Source organism: Homalodisca vitripennis, chromosome 3 (genome assembly GCF_021130785.1).
Source record: "Homalodisca vitripennis isolate AUS2020 chromosome 3, UT_GWSS_2.1, whole genome shotgun sequence".
NCBI classification, from domain to species: Eukaryota; Metazoa; Arthropoda; class Insecta; order Hemiptera; family Cicadellidae; genus Homalodisca; species Homalodisca vitripennis.
In genome coordinates this window covers 171,989,960-172,006,654 of record NC_060209.1, presented here as the reverse complement: position 1 = coordinate 172,006,654, position 16,695 = coordinate 171,989,960, and the positions used below count along the sequence as shown (strand labels likewise).

The 16,695-nt window shown below is 36.5% G+C and overlaps 1 protein-coding gene across 1 annotated transcript in view; it reads left to right on the top strand.

Moving 5' to 3' along the window:
- The first annotated feature begins 6,218 nt into the window (after positions 1–6,218).
- The window catches only part of LOC124357782 (ras association domain-containing protein 10-like), a 106,091-nt gene continuing 95,614 nt past the window's right edge, over positions 6,219–16,695 (top strand). The window contains exon 1 of the mRNA XM_046809836.1: positions 6,219–6,543. The gene's annotated coding sequence lies outside the window, so the exon portion shown is untranslated. The remainder of the gene's footprint in view (positions 6,544–16,695) is intronic.

Sequence of the window (16,695 nt, the reverse complement as noted above, 5' to 3'; positions counted from 1 at the left end):
TTGCCAACTAACACTATGGGTAGTAAAGGATATTCTGGCAGTTGAGATACCGATCAAGAGATAAAACACATAGTTGTATCAAACAGAGGTTCGACATTGTGTTCCACAGGTAACAATCAAGTATTGCCAACTAACACTATGGGTAGTAAAGGATATTCTGGCAGTTGAGATACCGATCTAGAGATACAACACATAGATGTTTCAAACAGAGGTTCGACATTGTGTTCCACAGGTAACAATCAAGTATTGCCAACTAACTCTATGGGCAGTAAAGGATATTCTGGCAGTTGAGATAGCGAGCTAGAGATACAACACATAGTTGTATCAAACAGAGGTTCGACATTGTGTTCCACAGGTAACAATCAAGTATTGCCAACTAACACTATGGGTAGTAAAGGATATTCTGGCAGTTGAGATACCGATCTAGAGATAAAACACATAGATGTTTCAAACAGAGGTTCGACATTGTGTTCCACAGGTAACAATCAAGTATTGCCAACTAACACTATGGGTAGTAAAGGATATTCTGGCAGTTGAGATACCGATCTAGAGATACAACACATAGATGTTTCAAACAGAGGTTCGACATTGTGTTCCACAGGTAACAATCAAGTATTGCCAACTAACACTATGGGTAGTAAAGGATATTCTGGCAGTTGAGATAGCGATCTAGAGATACAACACATAGTTGTATCAAACAGAGGTTCGACATTGTGTTCCACAGGTAACAATCAAGTATTGCCAACTAACACTGTGGGTAGTAAAGGATATGTTGGCAGTTGAGATACCGATCTAGAGATAAAACACATAGATGTTTCAAACAGAGGTTCGACATTGTGTTCCACAGGTAACAATCAAGTATTGCCAACTAACACTATGGGTAGTAAAGGATATGTTGGCAGTTGAGATACCGATCTAGAGATAAAACACATAGATGTTTCAAACAGAGGTTCGACATTGTGTTCCACAGGTAACAATCAAGTATTGCCAACTAACACTATGGGTAGTAAAGGATATGTTGGCAGTTGAGATACCGATCTAGAGATACAACACATAGATGTTTCAAACAGAGGTTCGACATTGTGTTCCACAGGTAACAATCAAGTATTGCCAACTAACACTCTGGGTAGTAAAGGATATTCTGGCAGTTGAGATACCGATCTAGAGATACAACACATAGATGTTTCAAACAGAGGTTCGACATTGTGTTCCACAGGTAACAATCAAGTATTGCCAACTAACACTATGGGTAGTAAAGGATATGTTGGCAGTTGAGATACCGATCTAGAGATACAACACATAGATGTTTCAAACAGAGGTTCGACATTGTGTTCCACAGGTAACAATCAAGTATTGCCAACTAACACTATGGGTAGTAAAGGATATGTTGGCAGTTGAGATACCGATCTAGAGATAAAACACATAGATGTTTCAAACAGAGGTTCGACATTGTGTTCCACAGGTAACAATCAAGTATTGCCAACTAACACTATGGGTAGTAAAGGATATGTTGGCAGTTGAGATACCGATCTAGAGATACAAACACATAGATGTTTCAAACAGAGGTTCGACATTGTGTTCCACAGGTAACAATCAAGTATTGCCAACTAACACTATGGGTAGTAAAGGATATTCTGGCAGTTGAGATACCGATCTAGAGATACAACACATAGATGTTTCAAACAGAGGTTCGACATTGTGTTCCACAGGTAACAATCAAGTATTGCCAACTAACACTATGGGTAGTAAAGGATATTCTGGCAGTTGAGATACCGATCTAGAGATACAACACATAGATGTTTCAAACAGAGGTTCGACATTGTGTTCCACAGGTAACAATCAAGTATTGCCAACTAACACTATGGGTAGTAAAGGATATTCTGGCAGTTGAGATACCGATCTAGAGATAAAACACATAGATGTTTCAAACAGAGGTTCGACATTGTGTTCCACAGGTAACAATCAAGTATTGCCAACTAACACTATGGGTAGTAAAGGATATGTTGGCAGTTGAGATACCGATCTAGAGATACAACACATAGATGTTTCAAACAGAGGTTCGACATTGTGTTCCACAGGTAACAATCAAGTATTGCCAACTAACACTCTGGGTAGTAAAGGATATGTTGGCAGTTGAGATACCGATCTAGAGATACAACACATAGATGTTTCAAACAGAGGTTCGACATTGTGTTCCACAGGTAACAATCAAGTATTGCCAACTAACACTCTGGGTAGTAAAGGATATGTTGGCAGTTGAGATACCGATCTAGAGATACAACACATAGATGTTTCAAACAGAGGTTCGACATTGTGTTCCACAGGTAACAATCAAGTATTGCCAACTAACACTCTGGGTAGTAAAGGATATGTTGGCAGTTGAGATACCGATCTAGAGATACAACACATAGATGTTTCAAACAGAGGTTCGACATTGTGTTCCACAGGTAACAATCAAGTATTGCCAACTAACACTCTGGGTAGTAAAGGATATGTTGGCAGTTGAGATACCGATCTAGAGATACAACACATTGTTGTGTGGAATAAAGATGGTCAACATCAGTTTCTAAGTATTTATCCAGCCTTAAGTGACCCTTCACGTCCAGTCCGTTTCTTATATCTCCTGCCGACTAGACAGTTCTTCACTGACGTTTGGTCAAATCCCAAGGAGGAGTATGCAACAAAACCCAACTCAATTTTGCCGTCATAGATATGAAGTTTCATGTATAATTTCAAGTTCATGTCAAAAGAGGGACATGTAGAAGAGAAATTTTGTTAGCCGTGGAAATGATAGTCTTCGTTTACGCTAAGCCAATAATTTTCTGATATAAAAAATATATCGGACCAGAATGTACTTTATGAGTTGTGTTTGAGCACAATTATACATAGCTAGCTCAAAAGATTAATTTAATAACTTACTTAAAATGATCTGGATCGTTTCACTAAAATTATGAACAGTGGAGGGGTTGCATTTAAAATGTAGTAGCTGAAACAGTTTATGTGCTTTTGGTAAGATATGTGTCTACAGCATTCATAATAAAGTTTAGTTCGATTTCCATCATCAGGGAAACATAATAAATAAATCTTAACAGCGGGATTCCAAACATTAGTATTGGCAATACAATCACACTCTCGATATTTGCGTATTACAAGATATGTAAATTTCAATTTTTAAATATTGAATTGCTTCAATTATTTTCCTTAATAGATAAAGAAATGGTAAATAAAACAGATAAGCTGGAAACCTTTTAAAAGTTTATGGCCGTAATTATAATCTTAGAAAGAAGTTAAACGAAAGGTAATTGCTTTATTTCCTCCCTGCATATTAATATAAGCTGAAAAACCTTTCAAAAGTTGATGGTCGTATTTTTAATCTTTGAAATAAGTAAAACGAAAGGGTAATTGCCACCCTGCATATTTAACGCGTACATGCACCGCCAAGACTGGCAGCCGTTTTCGTTTCGTGTTCTGTATTCCTCTGAACCAAGCACTTGAGAGATTTCCTAACCACTCCCGGGTGCGCAATACAGTACTTGAGTTTTAAATACGTTTTGAACAAGAAGGCGAACTTTACAGTTGGTTATTTCTGGACATTAACTTCGTTACTAGAATATACGAGACCGACACGAGAACGACACACAGCCATGCATTAGGTCAGAGAACCGATCATTCCAGGAGTGAAAAGAAAAGTTAATTCTGGACTGAGTAAAAACGCAAAACTAATGAATTGTGACTGGTCGGTTGCGCCAAGAGTAATTGCGTTTTTGCTGAGTGCAGTGAAGCAGTGAATTCGCGGAAGAAATAAACCAATTGACAGAACGGGACAGCTGATAAGATTATTTGCCAGGTGACCGCTAACCGGGCTGAACCGAACCAGTCTAGCCACCCGTGTAGGAGTGAAGTTTCCCACTATATAAATGACCACTATAACCATTCACCGACACATAATTAAATGTGCAACATATATTTCACATAGTTGTAATAAGCGGTACATTTTAACATCTTTTTTTTCTTTTAGGACAAGAAGCTTAAAATTCCATTTAACCCTAAAAGAAAATTTGCGCTGCTTCCGGAAATACGGTATATTCTGGATGGATAATATTGTGGGTAGGGGGCACCTCCTGGCAAAATTCACGAGGAAGCTACATATATTTCTCACAGTTGTGATAGGCGGTAAATTTTAAAAATTTTTATTTTGTTCTTTTGGACAAGAAGGTGAAAATTCCATTCAACCCTAAACGGACTTTTGCGCTGCTTTCGGATTGACAGGATATTCTGGATGGATAATATTGGGGTTAGAGGACACCTCCTGACAAGATTCACGTGGAAAGGTTTTTGGATTTAATTTAAGTTTTCCTTAGTTGAAGGAAAATTTAGCTCTATACCAGCCTTTCCAGTTAAAGCAGACAAGGGGGTGGAACGCCCTTATATCTAGGCTAGCACGTAACACCTAAGGAGCCCTACCAACTTCAACAGCCACCTCCCGCAGTAAACCAACCGATCTACTCTTGCACCCCAATATCACAGCATTTGCAGTTAGTGATGTGATGCGTTATAATATCCATAACGTTGCCCAGTGTAGGTTCAACAGCAAAGTTTTAAACCAGCCCGAAGTAAACTTTCCTTACTGAAATTGATTGTAAAGATAATTTATTCTCTTGTAGTTCTAATATATTAGTAAGTGGCTGAGCGTTGAGGTAGCCTATCATTCCAGGGGCTGGAAAATTTCATGTCTGTCTGTCCACATAATATCTCCATACCCATGCAGACTTGCAGAATTCAGCACGAGATTTAATTTATATATAACTAACATTAAGTGCGATGATGGTGCATGTCACTCATAGGGATTTCGCAGAGCGCTAGTGGAAATGTTTACATCGGTCTTATGGGCAGCGAGAAAATAGGAGAATAAATAAATTTGTAAACCAATTGAGTTGAACCATATGAGATTTTGACACGTGATATAATTAACAAATATATCATCTTTTGATGATTTGTGTGTAGACTTTTTTTATTTATTTAAACAATGTTATCAAACTTACTCAACAGCCGGCTGTAGTGATAGTGGACTTTTTCGTCCTTATTTTGTATCGTACATGGCGAGTATCTTATTTTAAAGATATAATTCATACTCATCCAAAAGCATTTTAGTTTTTGTTTCAGTATACTTTTAAATATACGATGAAATACAAAAACATTGATTTTTTTCTGAATAACCTATACACGATTGAAGAAACTACAAACTTATTGGATATATATTAATTACATCTTTAAAATGAGTCACCTCCCATAATAATACACCAAAACTGAAGTCGTAAAAGTAAATGAGGTTTAACATTGTGTTCATGGGGCTAACATCAAGATTGCAGTGAGTAAAGCCAGTTCATAATGAACAAACATGTGAATGTATCATGTAGCAAGATATTTCGATGATGATTTCATCTGTAAACTTAAGTTTTGCATGCAACCTCAGCAAACCCTGTTAACGACAAGTGGTGTGGCGTATTCCTATCTTGTTTATGCAGTGATATAAACAATTATTAGATTAAATATAATCTATACTTTAACAACGAAAATGCATATGAACATGTTGCCTTTCCCAAACATCAAAATGTTATGCTTGGCAAGTTTGCAGGAATTTTTAAGTTCATCCCATCTTAAAAAAGTGGACGCGTAAAAATTTCACCATTAAAAAGTTTACTCTATTAGCATAATTTTTGGAGTACGCACATAACAAAATTATCAACAGGATTACAGAAACTAAATCCTCTAAAACTTGACTGCAATCCTTGTAGTAAATTCTTTAAACTGATACCTGGACCATATTTTAAAGAACACCTTATGACGACTGTTTTCATTTTTTTACCGATGGTCCAACTAACTAATGAGAATATTTAATACTGTTTTTGTATAGAGAAATATTTCCTTTTTACCTATTCAGTAATAACAAGAAGAAAAACTGGATAAAGTTATATTCAAAGAAATGCAAACAGGTCCATTATCCCTATTTATACTGCATTGCATAAGTATTTTATTATGACCTACATAACTACAGCAATAAGTCATCCTCATTAGCAATAAAAGTAAGAAAATAAGCAGGACCAGATTGGCGAGGTCAGTTGGAACCCATCATGCGATGATAGGTTAACGCAAGATAAGAGTTCTGGAGGGGGGAGAGCCTAGTCGCATCAGGCCGAGAACGGCGCAGTCGCGGTCAGTCGGTTTTTGACGGAGACTCGAGCAGGGCGAGTGCGCGACGGTGCCGACAGCTACCGCGCATGTGCGAGACTTTAACACGCGTATTAACTGAAGTCCTGGATTTTGGCGGCAACCTCTTTAAGTGTATGTATCAACGCGAAAAATGAATATTTCCGGTCGGAGAGTGCCGGCAGGGTGGCGTGTTCTTGTGATACTCGACCTTGAGACTTACAGCGTGACGAAGTTTCTGTTTGTTCCGTAAGTGTGCGTGACGTGCGTACTGCGTTCCGTTGTCTGAGTGCTGGACCATTCCATTATCTTTGGATACTAAACTCTGTTGACAAGGTACAGTTAACACCTTCAAATACAGTAGCTATAGTTGTATTCTCAACGGCATATGAGTATAACCTCAAGTAATTTAATATACGTTGTACATTATAATATAAAATACGGATTAATCAATAACAAAGTGTACAACAATGAAAAGGCTATAAACAAAGATTATTTTATTTTACAAATTTACTATCTGGGATAATAAATGTTATGGTTTTTGTCCGTGTGAGGAATATACATATTGTAACAACTTCAATTCGATAGTTCCGTGATCAAATTATAATGAAAGTTGTACAAATAAAGATACGTGAGGTGAATTACTTGTACCACAACTAATAGCACAAATAATGTCAACATAATATGAACTATGCTTATGCATTTCAAATATAATGGGTAAATAAACTTTAAATGAATATCCATATACAACATGATAAACAAAAGTAGGTGCCATATTTTAATCAAACAGGTTTTAATAGAGTTCTTTGAATTTTAGTTTATGATATAAATATGAGATTTACGTTATTTCGAAGAAATGTTCATTCAATCAGAAGATCAAGTTTAACATTCGAGACAGAAGTGTTATCTATGTGGGAAGTACCAAAAACATTATTTGAGAGTGGATTTCATCTGAGTAGACGTCTATCAATATCTAGTTAAGAGTAGTTTTTAATTTAGTTTGAACCGTTCTATCAGTCACGTTTAAAAACACCTTTTTGAAACTCTCACATTACAACGTCATCGTCATCGTCGTCGTAAATACTTACCTATAATTGAGCCTAAGTTGTTGATAGTATTTCCATTCGTTTTTTGTATGGTTTAATTGTATTTTAGGAGTACGGCACACACAGGTTTTCTTTAAAAATTTCTAGTCTATTGCTCATTTCATTCTCCAGATGTCCTGAGGACAAATAGATGTACAGGTAAATATACTGAAAACAAAATTTGACTTCCCCCCCCCCACTAAGAAAATTGTGTCAGCCTGCTGAGTAATAGACTTCAATGACCAAATTCCATGGTTAGAAATGCACCATTATATAACTCATTGTTGTCTATGTGGAAATGAATTTCATGCAAAACTAAAGGATTACAGAATACATCTTCATCGAGCTATCAAAACGTATGATACATTCACATTTCTGTTCATTATGTTCTAAAGGCTATATTAGTGTTTAAGTTAGACAAATTCCGATGAGCTACGCAATGTACAATTACACAGGAGTGCGCTGAAATCAAATCTTGTCATACAATTTTAACATCGACCTTTAACTCTATTATTTTTATTGCTGTAAATAAAAATATCACATCTTCAAATCCCGTAAGTGTATCGGGAAGTTCGCTTTCATGACGTAGATAGACAGAAATTCCAGCCCCTCTAGTGATAGGCTTCGCCAACGCTCAGCCAATTAGTTTATATCACTTACGATGTGACCTAAAACCGAGTAAGTATAAATCAAAGAAATAATTACACTTGATGTTGAAATGTTTCGTAATTATGCTAGTGGTAGTTCCTCAGGTTATCCTATTGATAATAAACCGGTCTTTTCACTACAAGAATAATCATCGATAGGAGGCCTTCTCTGACTAACCTGGTTCCTGGTAACCTTATTTCGGGCGATAATAAAACTTCCGATGTCTGTCACATTAAAAAAAAAACTATACTCTACCAGTATTAGGTTAGGAAAGATTGTTGTTACTTAGGTAATATCTATCAAAGTGAAACGACCTTGAAGTTTGTTTCACCATAAAACCTATGTTCAACTTTTACCTCTTTATTTTTATCGTACAATCAATCATGAGAGATATTATTTTAAATATGCCATTAATACGTATCAAAACTTTTTTATATTATCTTTTGAAGTGTATAGTTTTTAAATATAAAAGATGACATACACAATTTGATTTTTCTGGATAAGGAACAAAAACGTTAAAAAGTTAAAGAGCAGAAACAATCAGCATATCTTTAAAATAAGACCTTCCCTAGTTCTATGACAAAAATAAGGTGGTGTAAGTACTTGTAGTTTAACAATGACTTTATGGGATTAAATCAAGGTGGTCAATGCAGCCAGCTTCTAGGATAAAAGTGTTTAAAATGCTCATTGTTAGTCGTTATTCATTAACACCAAAGTATTCTTCGTATATCTTCAGTTCAGAATTTCGGTTTAACTTCTGTTGACTAAAGATTGCCTCGGCAGCGAGGCTGAAATATTTAAGTTAATTGTGCAAGCAATGTTTCAACACCGTGTGATGAGGAAGACTTTGAAGATATAAAACCAGCCAGGTAGTCTAAAAACTAAAATAGTCATTGTTATTTGGAAAATAATTTAACTGACAAAAGGATCGTACACTATTTCCTCCACGTGTTTTGTATGAAAACTTCTAAAAATTGGAAGTCTTGTTATTAAAATATATGGCATAAGTAGAGTTACATCAAATTAGTAAAATACATTACTAGCCATTTGAAGTGTTGTAGAATCCATTGAATATATTTATTGGTTACATAATTATCTGTTTACATGGAGAGCGGAGGTAAAATTTAAATACAAAACTATTTCTGATTTATTATAGATTTTTAAATATTGTAGAAAGTTGAGGAAGGTCATTAGCGTGCTAGGAAGGTCGATGGAAACCGGCTTCGACAGGGATCTTTTTTCGAACATCAAACAAAACGCGCGGTATATACAGGTTAGTTGGGCTTGTAGAACGTTTATAGTTGTGGAGATCTGCAACTCAGGATTATATATCAAAGATGTCTTACTTATATGAACATTCAATTAGTGCTACATTAACAAGAAGACTTTCACTTCAATAGCACAAGGTAACTTGATAACCTCGGAGGTAATAGGCCCTACACGTCATTGACGGAAATCATAATATCAATTTAAGAATTATATATAATACAAGCACATTTAGTTGTTTATTGGTACAAAAATTGTCCACTCGTTTTTGTAATTATTTTTTCAAATTGTATATTCTGACTTTAATCACCATATAAATTAATAAGACAAAACATACAACAAGTTTAAAGCAACATCATAAACTCTAGTGTATTAAATTGCTAGAGATATATCGTTAACATCCTATGCAATGTAAACATTCATGAAAATTAAGTGTTGCAAGGGAAACGTATTCTCATTTTGGGAAGGCGGCATTCAATTACATTTACAATTACATTGGCTCTTTATTACAATTTCAACGAGTTGAAAAACTAGATTAGACAAATGGTCTAGTCGTTACATCCTCGGAAATAAAAACAAAAATAATCTATTAAACATGTACATGGAAACTAAAGCTGATATTTTGATAATTGTATAAATTCAAAAATAAAAGTAAATTTGGACACAATGTGGTTAGTGCGTTAAAAGTGCACAATTTACTTCCGTATATTTTACAAAAACTAATACTTTTAAAACCTACAGCGAGAGAATCGTGTCACCATTCTATCGTATACAGCGTGAGTTAAAAGTATGGATACACTCTGTTTAGTTTTTCATGGATAAAGATGGAGGGATGGATTTCGGGACCCCTTTCTAGTAAATATAACAGAACATTTTAGTCACTGTTATAACTTTGCCCATTTCTTCGAAATGGGATTTCCTTGGAGGGGGGTTGGAGGCAGCTAAAAATTTTTAAATGTAAAGACCCACGTCATTTGAAAGGTCTTGATAAGAAAACCAGTGGAAACTAGAGCTTTATATCTTAACCCAGTACAAAATGGCAGCTCATTGAAATTAATTAAAACTCAATTGAGGCAAACAGGAACGTCCACATGCTTTACAACAAAGCTCTAGTTCCACTGTTTTTCTTCTTTTATTAAGACCTTAAAATGAGGTGTCACTTAATGAGAATCGCTTTACATTTAAAGATTTTTAACCGCCCCCTCCCCCACCCCCACAGTCCCATTTTGGAGGAATGGGCAAAGTTGTGACAGTGACTAACAAGTTCACTTCTATTTCCTAGAAAGGTGTCCCGAGTTTCATCCCTCCATCTGTATCCATCAAAAACTAAACAGAGTGTATCCATACTTTTAACTCGCACTGTATATTAGCTTGAATTTTTGTAACGTCTCATTCAATTTCGTGTGATAAATGTTTATAAACATGTTTTGTAATGTAATATCTCGGTGAATTGTTCTTGAATAAAGTAAGAAGTTACAAATGACACATGTTTGTATGTAGCAGTCTGTACCTACGTGAGGGACGCGCGGCGGCACGGGATACGAGCAGAGTGTGCAGTGGCTGTATGAAGACATCAGGTAGGGCGAGGATCCTCCGTACCTCATAATTAACCGCAGGCTGTTTAGTGCAAGTGGGCCATAAGGAAGCGAGAAATTACAAGGGTGTCGGTGGCGTGCTGGTGCGTGTGCGTGCGTGCAACGACCTTGAGCACCTGTCGGTCCAGCAGACTGCGGTAAGAGTTGAGAAACATCCGATGTTGTGTTGGCCCCCACTGGTCTAGGAGAGCTTGGCAGTAACATCATCCGAGTGCAAGTTGAAACATACGGAGCTTTTTATTTCGGAATTACCTGATAGCATTTCATAAATTTGATGATTTCTCATAGTATAGGGGTGTCTTTCAACATTTACAATATTTAGAAGATGATAGGTGAATACTGAAAGACAAAAGACTTGAAGGTCTGATCAAGGTTCAGAATATATATATATATATATATATATATATATATATATATATATATAATACAAGTATGATTTAGAATTATCACAATTATTATTATTATTAATAATTATTATTAGATATATATTAATAATTATAATATATTAATAATATATTATTATTAGAATTATCACAATTTGATTTAGAATTATTTATTAGAATAAAGCTTAATTCTAAATTAATTCGAATAATTTACACACTAACATTTTTGTTTTAGAATTAAAAAATTAATTTCTCCGTTTAGCCGATATTCATCAATTTTACAAGCTACTTTCTATCTATACAACGTAATTGCCTTTCTTGTGAGGAAGAATTTTCATATCCATTATTAACTCTCGCCGAACATAAATTGCCAAAACAATGTACCTATGTACTATAAGAACAAGGTTTTACTCACTTGTTATTCTGATAGAGCAGTCAATAATTGAACATAAGTAGTTATTATTGCGCTTTCTCATCTTGAAGTTATGGCCAAACATTAAAATAAGTACAATTATGTCAGTAGAGACTCGAGGACCATTAAAATGTCACAATTAAAGCGATTTGATTAAACGACATAAAAGTATCTTCCGGTGTTTACTTCGACTATGTTAACGTTGTTCTAAGTAATTTAAGAACCACGTTGACAACACTAATGTAATTACAGAGTTCAAAGGAGTAACGAACACTGCAACATCGATTCGTGCCATTAAAGTCACTGATTACTCGGTATTCTAAGAATCATGTCTTCATCAAAATAACCGCCACGCCGTATAGTACTGCAGAACGTCGATTTATGACGCGAGTATCACCACCTACAGGAAACTGTAATGTCTAGTTCACATCACTTCCCGTTTTAATCGGGGACTGTGTGATGATCGGTTGTCAGCCCCCCTCACGTAGCGGCCGGTTGACGGGCAAAACGGCGCAACGCTCATAACTCGGCGTGGAGACTCCATAACTCCGTCGACCTGGCACCCTTGATGGGCTAACAACCCTACCTGCCCTTGCCGCCAGCTCTCCATCGCGGATTGCCGTCAAGAAAAACTGCTTGGGCCCACGAGGAGACCAGATCGGAAAATGATCCTGGCCTTGAGGGTTGAGCTAATCGATGCTGTCAGTGCAGTATTTTTGCTAAGGATAAGGAGGTCTAATTTTTGCCGGTGGATTGCAGATTTAGAGTTTCCACATGGCAAGAAAGACTAATTGGCTGAGCGTTAGCGAAGCCTATTATTCCAGGGGTTGGAAAATGCCACTTAGGTATGTCTGTCTATACGCACGTCATCTGATCTACTGACTTGGAAGTTTCATCTACTGTGCACGAAGTTTCATTTTCATACAGGTAACATCGAGTTGGATGACAGTGCATGTCACTCCTTGGAATTTTACTAAGCGCGCACAAGTATTTTTACACTGCTCTTGTGGGTATTTATGATAAAAACAAGAGCATGAAAAATAAATAAATTTCTAAACAAACAGAGTACAATTATAGGACACTATCCGCAATAACCTTTTTCTACACGCACAAGAATGATTGTATGTGATGGTGCATTTTCATCCATGGGAATTAGACTGAACGTAATTGAAAGCTGTCACACAGGAGGTTGACACAATTTCTCTTTTTTCAGCTGGAAGGATTTAAAACATTCTTTATTGCATGATTATCTGTCTGTCTGTTCACAGAACATCTTCCGAATGAAATGAGCTATACAGATGAATTTTGTATACAACTTCCGCGTAGCCTGATACGCGACATGTGGAGTGGCGTACTTATACCCTGCCTGTACAAGATTTCGTACTCGTGACATATCATTACTTTGGGTGAATTTAATTTTTCAAAAGGGAAGATGATAATTTTGTGGTTGTTTTGTACGAACAACAAAAACGTAATATCAATTATTGATTCTGCTGGCTATGGTAATATGAATAGCTAAAAATACTCCTTGAAAACTCGTTTGTATAAAATATTCTGTAATTCTTCCAGCATAAGGTTTATTGAGTTCAAAAGACAATTCTTTCGGCAAACAAACACACTCTGCGACAAATAATGGAGAGTAAATATGATTAAAACTTGTCAGATAGTGGATACTAATAAATGTAATCGCATTATTGCCGAAGAAACGTCAGTTGGCGCAGGGTTAACCGGTTCTCACAGTCGTTTCCGTGTCAGACCTACGCTTAGAACTTCACATTACACCCCCTTAGTCTGAAGAGTAACCGATCGAAGTGCAGTGAACTGCAGCATGGGTGTCACCTCCACACCGTCTGCCATCCATGCCAGCCAGGTCAGCTGTTAACCCCTGTTATTTCATTGCCCCATCCCTCTCCCACCTCATTTTATTACTTGTTGTGCCACACCTCGGTCTTCTTCTATTGTGGTGAATATTGATTTACTGATACTTTACTGCACTTTATTGACTCTTTTACGGCCGCATTAACCTTTCCGGTTCTAAAGCAAGTCCAGATTTATACCGGAGTTTTAAAACGGTATCGAGACCCTCTACTTTAGCGTGTTTGGCATTCACTCAGAACGATCTGACAACCTTCGGAGCTTGAGGAGTAAACAGTTCGTGTACAGTTAGGCGCGGATTGAGTCCATGCTGCGCTGTTGCACTTGTGAATACATCTTCATTACACTTTATGTTTAAAAACACGACACATTTTTATAATTCTTGTATTTACTGTCAATATCCGTAATACACAAGATAAGTTAAAAATACTACTAGATGATCGCGATAAAATATTCTTAGAACCAGTTAGGAGTGTGCCACACCACTTGTAACAGGCCTCGCTGAGATTAGATGCAGAATATATCATCTATAATTCATTTCACTTTCATGATGTCCGACGAGCAGATAGACAATTAGGAAATCGTACAGAAAAGAAACTGACACAAAAACTGGACTCAGAAACTTCCATTGTTGGATATGTACCATTATAGTACACATTATTACCTATGTTAAAATAAAGAAGTATGCAAATTTTAAAGTCTATGGATGAAATCTTTCTCGGCATATCTTGTCCCATGATACATTCACACAATTGTATATTAAGCTAGGTTTTAAAGCAATGTCCAAATAAAGTTCCGGTGAGATAGGTACTAAAAAAGAAGAATGTATTGAAATTAAATTTTGTCGCCGACTTTTAACACTGAATGTAATGTTTTCGATTTACTCTATGAATAAAAATGTCACGTGTTGAAATCATATGATTGTTTGTTTACAAGTATATTTATTCTTCTATATTCTCATTGTCATCATAGTCAATTATGACCATTGTAAAATATTTCGCTCAGTAGAATCCCATGAAGTGACATGCATGTTGCCTAACCTGACTTAGTACTGCTCACATATAAATAAAGCTGCATGTAAAATTTCAAGTCTGTAGGCCATTTCGTTTCCAAGGTATCATGTGTCGGAAATGAAAGTTTTCCGCTTCACTAAAGCTCAGCCAATAAAAGACTTCACGATATAACTGCAGACATACGGTAACACGCAATTTTTTCCTGCAAAGGCCTCAACCAGACCGTAGTCTAGAGCCAAATCTGCGACAAGTCCACCTTGAGAGGAGCTGTAGTAGTAACCTTGACGTCAAATCTATATCTACACTGGTTATGATTGGACGCAGAAACATCAATTGTAAATGTGAGGTACATTGAATTCAAAAATTAATTTACATGAATTGTCCTCATTGCTAGTGTATATATTAATAGTTTTCAAATTACACTTTAAAACGTACAACTTAAGAGATGAACCAATATTACTTCACTTGTTTTTATTTTTTATTTTACATAAAGTGAAAATAATTTATCAGTATAGGATTAGTAAATAGATCATCAATTTGCTTCTTATTCCATTCATAATTTAGAATCCCTATCTGTAATCTAGCGTTGGATCAGATCTTATCTAGCCATCTCTGAGAACACGATGATTTAAAACTCCAACCAGCTTCTCGTCTAAAAACCATTATATTTAACCAAATCAAGGGCCAGGAAATACTGTAATAACAAAGCCGAAGATAGCGTAGTGCCCCCCACGTCGCTCGCACAACACCGCCGCCACTCCGGCACAACCAGTCCGCAGTGAGAAACTCGTCAGCCGGAGACGAATAGCTCTTTCATTGGCCGCGAAATTACAAACGAGGGAACGGGAATATTTGGGCCGATAAGGGCGTCGTTGAGCGGGAAATGACAGAGACCGGGCAGCGTGTTATTACGATAACGAGATGACACTGATAAGAGAGCCACGCGACTGACGTCACCGCCCGCCGGCGCTCACCTGGGACTGGAACTGGTTCTCTTCTGTCCTGTCTAGCTCTTCTTCTTCTTCTTCTCTTTCAAACAGCTGTTCCCGTTTTGTTTCACACCCGGAAGGCCCGCTAAGGCTTCCCGGCCTCACCCTACGAGAGTCTTGAGCACGACCTACAACACCTTCAAGAAAGTTATTTTTATTTTATAATTCCATTATGTATTTTGTATTTAGGCGTGCACTGGTAACATTCAACTGTGAAGTCAGTCGGTAAGAAGTGAGAAACGAAAGTTTAAACTCCAAATTAGGGAGGGTCAAGAATTTTAATGCATAGTATGTTAAGATTTCACTGCTTACATTGATATCAAGAAAAAGGTTCGTTACCCCTATTAATTTATTATATTAGCTTATATTTGGACATATAAAATTGTTCTTATTCGATTATGTTCCTTGTTTTGTGAAATCTGAATGTCAAAATGACGGAGATAAGTCGCTGAAACAAGAACCACCCGTACCCACTGTTTATAACTTGCCACCTATGAGTAGGTAAGTTCCAGGAGAGCTGCACAGCGATCAATTGAGATCGTCTGTAAACGTCAATCTACTGGTACCCAGCAGCCTTCTCGTGACTTCGGCGATGTCTAGAAGAAAGATTAACACTCTGTAGAGGTACATATGAAGGATACAATCCTGGTACTAACCAAACTATCACTATTCTGAAATAAACAGAAGCATAGGGTAATGGTATGTAATCGAAAAGATAAGAGGATTCCGGACATTTGCCATAATCCTTCCAATGTCAATAGCAAACTGAAATGAGCCTGATCAGTTAATTCAACCACGAGGATGTTGACTATATCTATGTAAAATCACTTATATTTAACACCTTATGTCATATATTTTCGAGAACCAATGTCATAATCACCTTGAATAATACATTCTTTCTCGAATTATCATGTGAATTGATTAGTTATGTAGCGAAGGTTCTAAGTTCCAAGTTAGATTTTGCTATCCTGTGTTGATGAATAAAATATTTAAGTCACTCTAAATATGTTGGGTTAATTTTACCTTGTAAGCGTAATGGTCGAACGAATGGACATTCGTGGCTTCGGGAAGAAGCTTACACCTTTTCCAGGAACAGTATAGCGAATTCTCATATGAAATAATTAGTTTAAAATATAGCGATTGTAGAGAAAGTAAAAAATGAACTCCCATGCATTCAGGGCTGTTTTATTATTCATCGATAGTAATAATGCAGTCACTCGCG